The sequence below is a fragment of the Drosophila innubila genome, chromosome X (genome assembly GCF_004354385.1).
Source record: "Drosophila innubila isolate TH190305 chromosome X, UK_Dinn_1.0, whole genome shotgun sequence".
Lineage (NCBI taxonomy): Eukaryota > Metazoa > Arthropoda > Insecta > Diptera > Drosophilidae > Drosophila > Drosophila innubila.
Window position 1 is genome coordinate 30,621,996 of NC_047626.1, and position 8,550 is coordinate 30,630,545.

Consider the following 8,550-nt stretch of genomic DNA (forward strand, 5'->3'; position numbering starts at 1 on the left):
AATAAAGCAAATTAAAATAATAACAATTTGTGCAAGAACAGGTAAGTGTTTAGTGCTGTGATTAGTGCAGTGGCTTAGTGTCAAAAAAAAAAAAAATGCACAGGTGAGCAGAGAACGCATAAAATGATTTATGTCTTGCTCGCTCTCACTCTCCGTTGTGTTTGTGATATTCGTTGTATAGCAAACGCTTATTCTGTGTATAAAGAAAGTATTTTGCGAAGTGAATTTTCGACAACTAAAATTATATAACTAACTGCTATTGCAAAGAAAAATAATATGTCTGAATTTTAATAGAAATATCAATGGCTCTTGTTATAATTTTTAATACAAAATTTAATTTATATTAAAGGCCTTAATCATTTTGATCTCCGGTGAAAAACCTTTTTGACAGACGGTACACATGCATACATACAAATATGAATATACAAACATTGATAAAAAAATTAATTAAAAAAAATTTAGCATTTGTAAATTTTTAATTTAGATTTTCATATAGATTCGAAGTAAACCAAAAATGAAGAATGAATGACTAAAACAAATACGCATTGGACTCGGAGCAGAACTTAGAACAAAATTATACTTTTGGCGATATACAGAGGTGAGTAAATTAATTACACTTAATTACATTACAATTATACAATAACATTTCGAACTTTTGTATAATGCATATTTTATGGTTTTTGTTTTTTTTTTTCAAATTTTGTATGGTGACCTATCGATGATGATACATGATCCGACGATACCAAAGTTTTGAGCTGCCTTAGAAAATACCCAACGTACCCTTAGATCAGTTCCGGCTGCAATTTGTAAGGAACAAGATTTACTTGTGCGAAACAATAATTATATACATTTTTTTGCTTTCATTATTTTTTATTTTCAGAATGTGTACTCAAATTTCCAGAAAATGTCCCATAGAAGGCTGAGCGCAAAAATATATGGAGATCTTCCAATACTGGAATTATGATATTTGGCTTGCAGAACCAATTGGTAATCAAATTTCTAAATTTTGATTTTCATATGACTAATTTTTATTTTATTTTTACAACAGATGCGTCGGACTATATAATTTTACAACATATAAAGGTTTCTTTGCCTGAGTCTGAAAGTCTGGCCCATAAGCTTACGAATTGCAAAGGCAAGCTTCAACCTTTTGTTCTTGTGGACGGCACAAAAGTATTGTACTTTCTTGGTTCTTCTTGCCTTGGCTGTATATTCTTTCAAATATATATTTGTATGTAACGTCTTATACAATTTTTATGTTTTTTTTAAAGCTTGCAATAAACAAAAATAAAAATGTATAACTATTGTTTTATTCCAATACTGAAATATTTTAATTAAATATGTAATATATTTAGGACAACAAATATATAACTTATTTAATTTAAAGTTGAATAATAGTAATTTAAAATATGGGCAAGCTTAGTTTCAATATGATACATATTAAATTTTAATATGAATCCTAGTCAATTTCAATACCATTCATATTAGAATATAATATGAAAAATGCTAAATTTAATTATAAAAATGTTGTATTTAAATATGATACATATTTGAATAAAATATATTTTTTACTTAATTAAATAATGAAAAAAAAAAAACGTATTATAAAACGTATTTGTATATAATTTGTATATAATATTTGTATTAATATTTAAATTAATTATGATTTCACTTTAATATTAATATGTTCATATTAAAACAGAGATTTAAGTGTACACACTTTGAATCAACTACAAACATATGTGGTGATAAATCATTCGTAAAAATATTTGAATCAAAGTGTATATAGTGAGATTTACGTTGTTTTTTTTTTCTCTGTGAAGGTTTAATCATAGTTTTTATCAAATTTCCAATTATGAATTATAATTGTAAGCTATATCAAGCTAAGGCCATATCGCAAACAGATGGGAAATTATTTGTAACCGATAAAATTGCTAATTGTAACACCGAACTACAATTAGAAAATACAAATCTCTTATCAATAATTGTTATTAAATTAGAGAGTAACCATACAAAAATCACTTTTCTTATATTCATCATAATTTTAATTTTTATTATCATAAAGCTTTTAAAATATCGCCAAGTAACAAATGTAAGTCCCCTTAAATGGCTCAAATTACAATTACCGCGTAATCAAAATCACAACAGTACCCCACCCCCCAACCCAAAGCTTGATATTTTATATAAATTAAATAAACAAACCGAATTCCTAAAACGAAATCACTAAGAATCGGGACGATTCTTTTTAAGAAAGGGAGAATCTATCACCCAGCTTGCAATTCCCAATTGGATTTCCATTCCAATCGCTAAGATTTCATCCTCTTATCAGACACCCTCTAGATGCCGCTTTTGATTAACGCGCAGCTCCAGCTTCTAAGATAAACATTGAAGACAAAGAAATAGATTTTTCTGCGCAGCTCTAACGTAAACATTAAAGATAACGATTCGTCTGCGCATTCCGTAACGTAAACATTAAACGATCTAGCTTCTCACGCTTTATTTGCAACGTAAGCATAATCCAAGCATTAAGCTTTTCAATTACACCATTGAGCTTTTGATCACACCAGCCGTTTTATATGAGCTTTTGAAAAGAAGCTTTAGCTTAAGCATAGCTGACTTGCAGCATAAGTTTCCCATTGTACATAAGTTCTAATTTTGGTATCAATTTTTCTACACTTAAACTTGATTTTCGACCGTTCGGTCCTATGACAGCTATATGATATACACTGAAAAAAAGACCAACTTTTTAAATCAAGAATATTCATCTTAAATAATTTTTTCTTAAAATAAGATTATTTTAAGACTAAATTAATAAAACTAAGATTATTAATCTAAAAAATCTTAAAATGTAAGAAAAATTTGTAACTGCAAATACATATGTCTAAGACTAAAGAAAAATTATTAAACAAAGGGAGGTTGAGAAAGCATAAGTACACTTATTTTCTCAAAGCCTGCAGTCGGCAATATACACATATTAATGCATATGAATATTTGTACATACATGTACATATGTACAAATGTACCAAACTAGCACAGAATAATATACAATATAGTTGCATATGTATGCTTAAATTCACATATTTCTGTAAGTACATATTTTGCTTAAAAAATTATTGCGTTTTACCACTAAACAAAAAACCTATAAATTTACTGTAGTTACGTTACTTAAGATTAATCAAATATATTAAGTGTTAAATCCATTAATTAATTAAATGTAAATTTGAGATGTGCATATATACATACCAGAGAACTGCAACGGGTATGTTCGAGTATGATTGAGCACCAGAGCGACAAGTTCGATCAAATCAACTCAGAGACTCGGTCGCAACGGGTTCGATCGAGTCACGGGTCTCTTTGTTTACGATCGAGTCGCGGGTATGATTTTTTTTGGTTTCGAACAATTCGGGTCGAGTAGCGTTCGAGTCATACGATCTGATTTGATTGTGATTGTTTGTGAGCGTTCGTTTCGATCCGATCACGTTCGAGTAGCAGCGATCGTCATGGATCGTGATCGTTTGTGAGCGTTCGTTTCGATCCAATCACGTTCGAGTAGCAATGATCGAAATGATTTTTGAGCGTTTGTGAGCGTTCGTTTCGATCGAGTCACGAGTCATGATCGAACTTGCTGACTGATTTGATTTGATTGTGATTGTTCGAGTACGATCGAAAACGACACTGTTGATTTTGTATTTTTTTTCCTGCTTCTTCTTCTAAGTAAATGTGCGCATAGATGTACATACATTTATATTTATGTAATTATATTATATTTATGTAAATGCATATTTTTATGAACGCAATTATGTACAGACATTTTATTAAAACTATTATTTATAATTTATTTATTTATTATTAATTATTTATTTAGTTTTAAATATTTTTTTATTTATTTAATTTCAACTTAGAATAGCTTATAAAATATAAAATAAAATGATGAAAAATGTCTGTTAAAAATTTAAATTTTAAATTAAAAGTAAAATGAAAAAATTAAATTAATTAATATTATAAAAGTATAATTTATTTTAAATAATTTAAAGTTTGATAGTTTTTCCAGTCTTTACAAAAATTAAAATAGTATTATTTTATTATGGGCATGTGTAATTGCATGTATGTATATATACGCATATGTATGTACGTATGTATACGCAGCCCGTAATAAATTTTACAATAAACGTCTTAAGCATAAATACTATTGCATTTATATATGTACATATTTACGCGCATAAATACATATCATTGCAAGCGCAAACGCTGCCACGTGCGCGCTCTGCCTCGCACATTTTCTGAACGAGTCAACTCGAGTATGACTCGATGATTGATCCGATCGTTTGAACAAAACGGGTATGAATCAAATCAAATCAACCAGCAAGTTCGATCATGACTCGTGACTCGATCGAAACGAACGCTCACAAACGCTCAAAAATCATTTCGATCATTGCTACTCGAACGTGATTGGATCGAAACGAACGCTCACAAACGATCAGCATGATTGCGGACGATTTGATTCGAACTGACCGTTCGAATACAGCTAGCCAAGGAAGTGTTTTGACGTATTTGTTTTTTTTTTAAGTTCATTAAAATTAGGAAATTAAAAATCCATAGGCAATATATATTTTTTTCAACAGAAATTGTGTAAATTTTTGTTATTGTTAAGACACTTTCTTTACCAACTGTTTGCGTATACCTACATATTCACAATGTTTGTTAACCAATCATACAAAGTTGTTTAGTGCTAAAAAAAACATTAAAACGGTGATGATCGCATTTATTACCAATTATTACTATTCTAAAATTCTTACTCGACTCTACTCTGTTGCTAAATATCTTTGTGATTTTTAGCAATTTTGATATGATTTGATTGTGTACGTGTGTGTCATTGCTGCTATTTTTCCTTTAACATATGTTGCCTCTTTTATTAATAAATTACTAAATAATCAAAAATAAATATTTTAATTTTTAAATATGTAACTGCCAAGGACGATTTGCGCGAGGCCATACCGCCGTATGGGTCTTCGGATAGAATTTCGTGAAAAATTATTTCATTGGCGAAAGACTGAGGTAAGTTCAACTTAAATTCGAATAGTTTGCTTAACTGCCTGCCTACTGTTGCTTAAATTTGATTAGTACATTTGGATGCGATTTGACAAAAAACTACGAAAACAAACTAAAATTTTGTTGAGTTGGTCTATACCAGTGGTGTCCAAAGTAGACTATAAAATACTTCTTCCTATCACGTGTGCTACGAAAAGTATTTTATATCCTACTTTTGGACAACACTAGTCTTACCGTATGTGCTCACTAAGGGCCGGTAAATTTTATAAAATAGATAAAGTCAAATTTGACATTGTTTTCTATACATTTTACGTCAAAACATCTGTTGTATAGTTATCAAACCTCTTAAATAGACACTGAAAAACCGGCCCTAAGTCATTTATATTTTTGTATATTTTTCCTTCAGTTCGGACTTCTTCAAGGGTATTTGACTGGGTTGTTCACAAATGTCCCTCGTCGGTGTCGGGAATATCCGAAAGCACCTCAAGAGTGGTACAACGAGTAAGAATAATTTTTTTTGTAGAGCAAATTTTCTAAAATTATTTTCTGTTTATTATCAAGGATTTAATTTGTGTGTTTAATGAATCCGCTATTGGCAAAATATTGCTTGAATATGCTCAACAGAATAACGACTTGACAAGCTTTCTGAGAAATTCTTTAGCCAAGCTGATTATTGAAGACGCTGTACGGAATAATATATTCATAGAAACAAATGACTTTCCGAAATTAGTTGACGAAATCTGCACCATATTTCCAAGTGAAAATTCTATGAAGGTAAATTATGAACAACTAAACTAATGATGTAAATAAATTGATTTCAAATCGAAATTTGTTTTTTTATTACCAAACTTAACATTGGCGATATTATAAAACACAACAACAACAGAATTTCATTGACACATTAACGCAGTTAAATTTTTAATTGCAGCTCACAAATACTATCTCAAATTTCAGTACCGATTATTAATTATAATTAAATTTTATGTTTATTTATTATATATTATTTTATTCCTAGAAAAGGGAGAGGCAATGCAGGAGGAAAACTGATAGCCAGATATCGCAATCACCGGAGCAAGAAGGTGAAATATGAGGCATCTGTTTGCTCAACTGTTGTGGAGGAGTCGGAGGCTGACAAAACCCCAAGCGACGAGGTGGACTTATCAATTGGAATTTTCCTAAAAAACTATCTACAGAGAGACTGTTTCGATTGGGAAGAAGTAAAAGAGAAGTGGGGCGCTACTTTTCATATGCGTCAAAGTTTTTGGACTCAATGGATTCCATTGAATTTCTTAACAACTGGCCAAAGCTTAAAGATTAAGGGTTTCAGATCTGGTAAGTAAATGACAATCAAAATTTTTACATGTTTTCAAGTACAAAATTTCAGATATATATTGAGTTCGACAAATTGTACCCCGCAAAGCAAGATTTTCTGCTTTCAAAATGGAAAAATTTTAAAACAAATGTTGCTAACTATTACCAAAAAAAGTCTTACAAGTGCGCGCTGCAAAGAACTATTTGCCGATGCCAAGACAAAAAATAAAGGTACGTGTATTTGAGATTTTATATAGACATATATGTAAAAACTACATTATCTACATTGTATATGTTGTATAATCATCGTTTAAATATGTAAATTAATAATTTATTCCTTTTTTATTTTATTCTGTAGAATCTGACCAACTCAAGAACTTTAATTTTTCATTTGAATTAAATAATATGATTTTTTAAATTCTCTAATAGATGCAGAAGACTATTTGTTGGCAATTTTATTGAATGGGGTTCTTCCGTCAAGGGCTCGGTTCAAGGACAACACAGGAAGGCAACATTAATCGAATCGCAAGAAAGCTTTATTCTTCGATTAGTAAATATTAATGACTATACCAACAAGGTATCTATGGTCAGTAACAAAACATATGTCGTTGGTATGACTGTGCAGCCCTTTATAATTGTTGAAGGATACACTGATATAAATTTAAAGACTTTTTATATATATTTTGATAAAAATTTGATAAAACTTCGCACTTTGCTAGATTGTATAGACGTATGCTTAAAATTGTTTCAAGTTATAAAACTAAATTATCCTTTAGCTTGCCGTGATTCTTGGCTTTTCATTCAACAATATTTTTACAACATTAATGCAAAGTTTGATATTAAATATTCAAATATTACTTCCTTGATAAAGTATTTAACAGAGTTGGGTCCATAAGCATTATCATTACTTTTTAATTAGCATTAACAAAAGTAGTGCTAATGAAATTTCATTTCACTAGCATTGAAAAAAGTAGTGCTAATGAAATTTCATTTCACTAGCATTGATAAAAGTAGTGCTAGTGAAATCGTCATTTCACTAGCATTGAAAAAAGTAGTGCTAGTGAAAAATTATTTAATTGGCATTAAATTAAAAATTTTTCGTTGGCATTAAGTAATGCCAATGAAAACCCATTTTAATTAGCATTGAAAATAATTTTTTTGGAAATTAAAAAAAATAGAAAAATTTGGAAAATTGTTTTTCCGATAGCTTTTCCTATATTTATCCGATAGTCGTATCCGATATTTTTATCCGATATTTTTATCCGATATTTTTATCCGATATTTTTATCCGATATTTTTATCCGATATTTTTATCCGATATTTTTATCCGATATTTTTATCCGATATTTTTATCCGATATTTTTATCCGATATTTTTATCCGATATTTTTATCCGATATTTTTATCCGATATTTTTATCCGATATTTTTATCCGATATTTTTATCCGATATTTTTATCCGATATTTTTATCCGATATTTTTATCCGATATTTTTATCCGATATTTTTATCCGATATTTTTATCCGATATTTTTTATCCGATATTTTTATCCGATATTTTTATCCGATATTTTTATCCGATATTTTTATCCGATAGTTTTATCCGATAGTTTTATCCGATAGTTTTATCCGATAGTTTTATCCGATAGTTTTATCCGATATGTTTATCCGATAGTTTTTATATCGGATAAAACTATCGGATAAAAATATCGGATAAAACTATCGGATAAAACTATCGGATAAGACTATCGGATAAAACTATCGGACAAAGCTATCGGATAAACAATTTTCCAAATTTTTCTATTTTTTTTTATGTCCAAAAAAATTATTTTCAATGCTAATTAAAATGGGTTTTCATTGGCATTACTTAATGCCAACGAAAAATTTTTAATTTAATGCCAATTAAATAATTTTTCACTAGCACTACTTTTTTCAATGCTTGTGAAATGACGATTTCACTAGCACTACTTTTTTCAATGCTAGTGAAATGAAATTTCATTAGCACTACTTTTTTCAATGCTAGTGAAATGACGATTTCACTAGCACTACTTTTTTTAATGCTAGTGAAATGACGATTTCATTAAAAAAGTAGTTAATTAGGAACAACTCTGGTATTTAAGCACTGCAAATTAAAGCAATCGTCAACATGGAGATATATAGTACACATGTTTTCTGTGTAAAAAGCAAGTAAT

At 29.3% G+C, this 8,550-nt stretch overlaps 1 long non-coding RNA gene across 1 annotated transcript; it reads left to right on the top strand.

Annotated features, from left to right (window-relative positions):
- LOC117793619 lies at window positions 1-1,270 on the top strand. Its single transcript, XR_004618292.1, has 5 exons — window positions 1-41; window positions 485-598; window positions 749-806; window positions 881-987; window positions 1,049-1,270. It is a non-coding gene; the product is annotated as an uncharacterized LOC117793619 (long non-coding RNA).
- The last annotated feature ends 7,280 nt before the right edge of the window (window positions 1,271-8,550 follow it).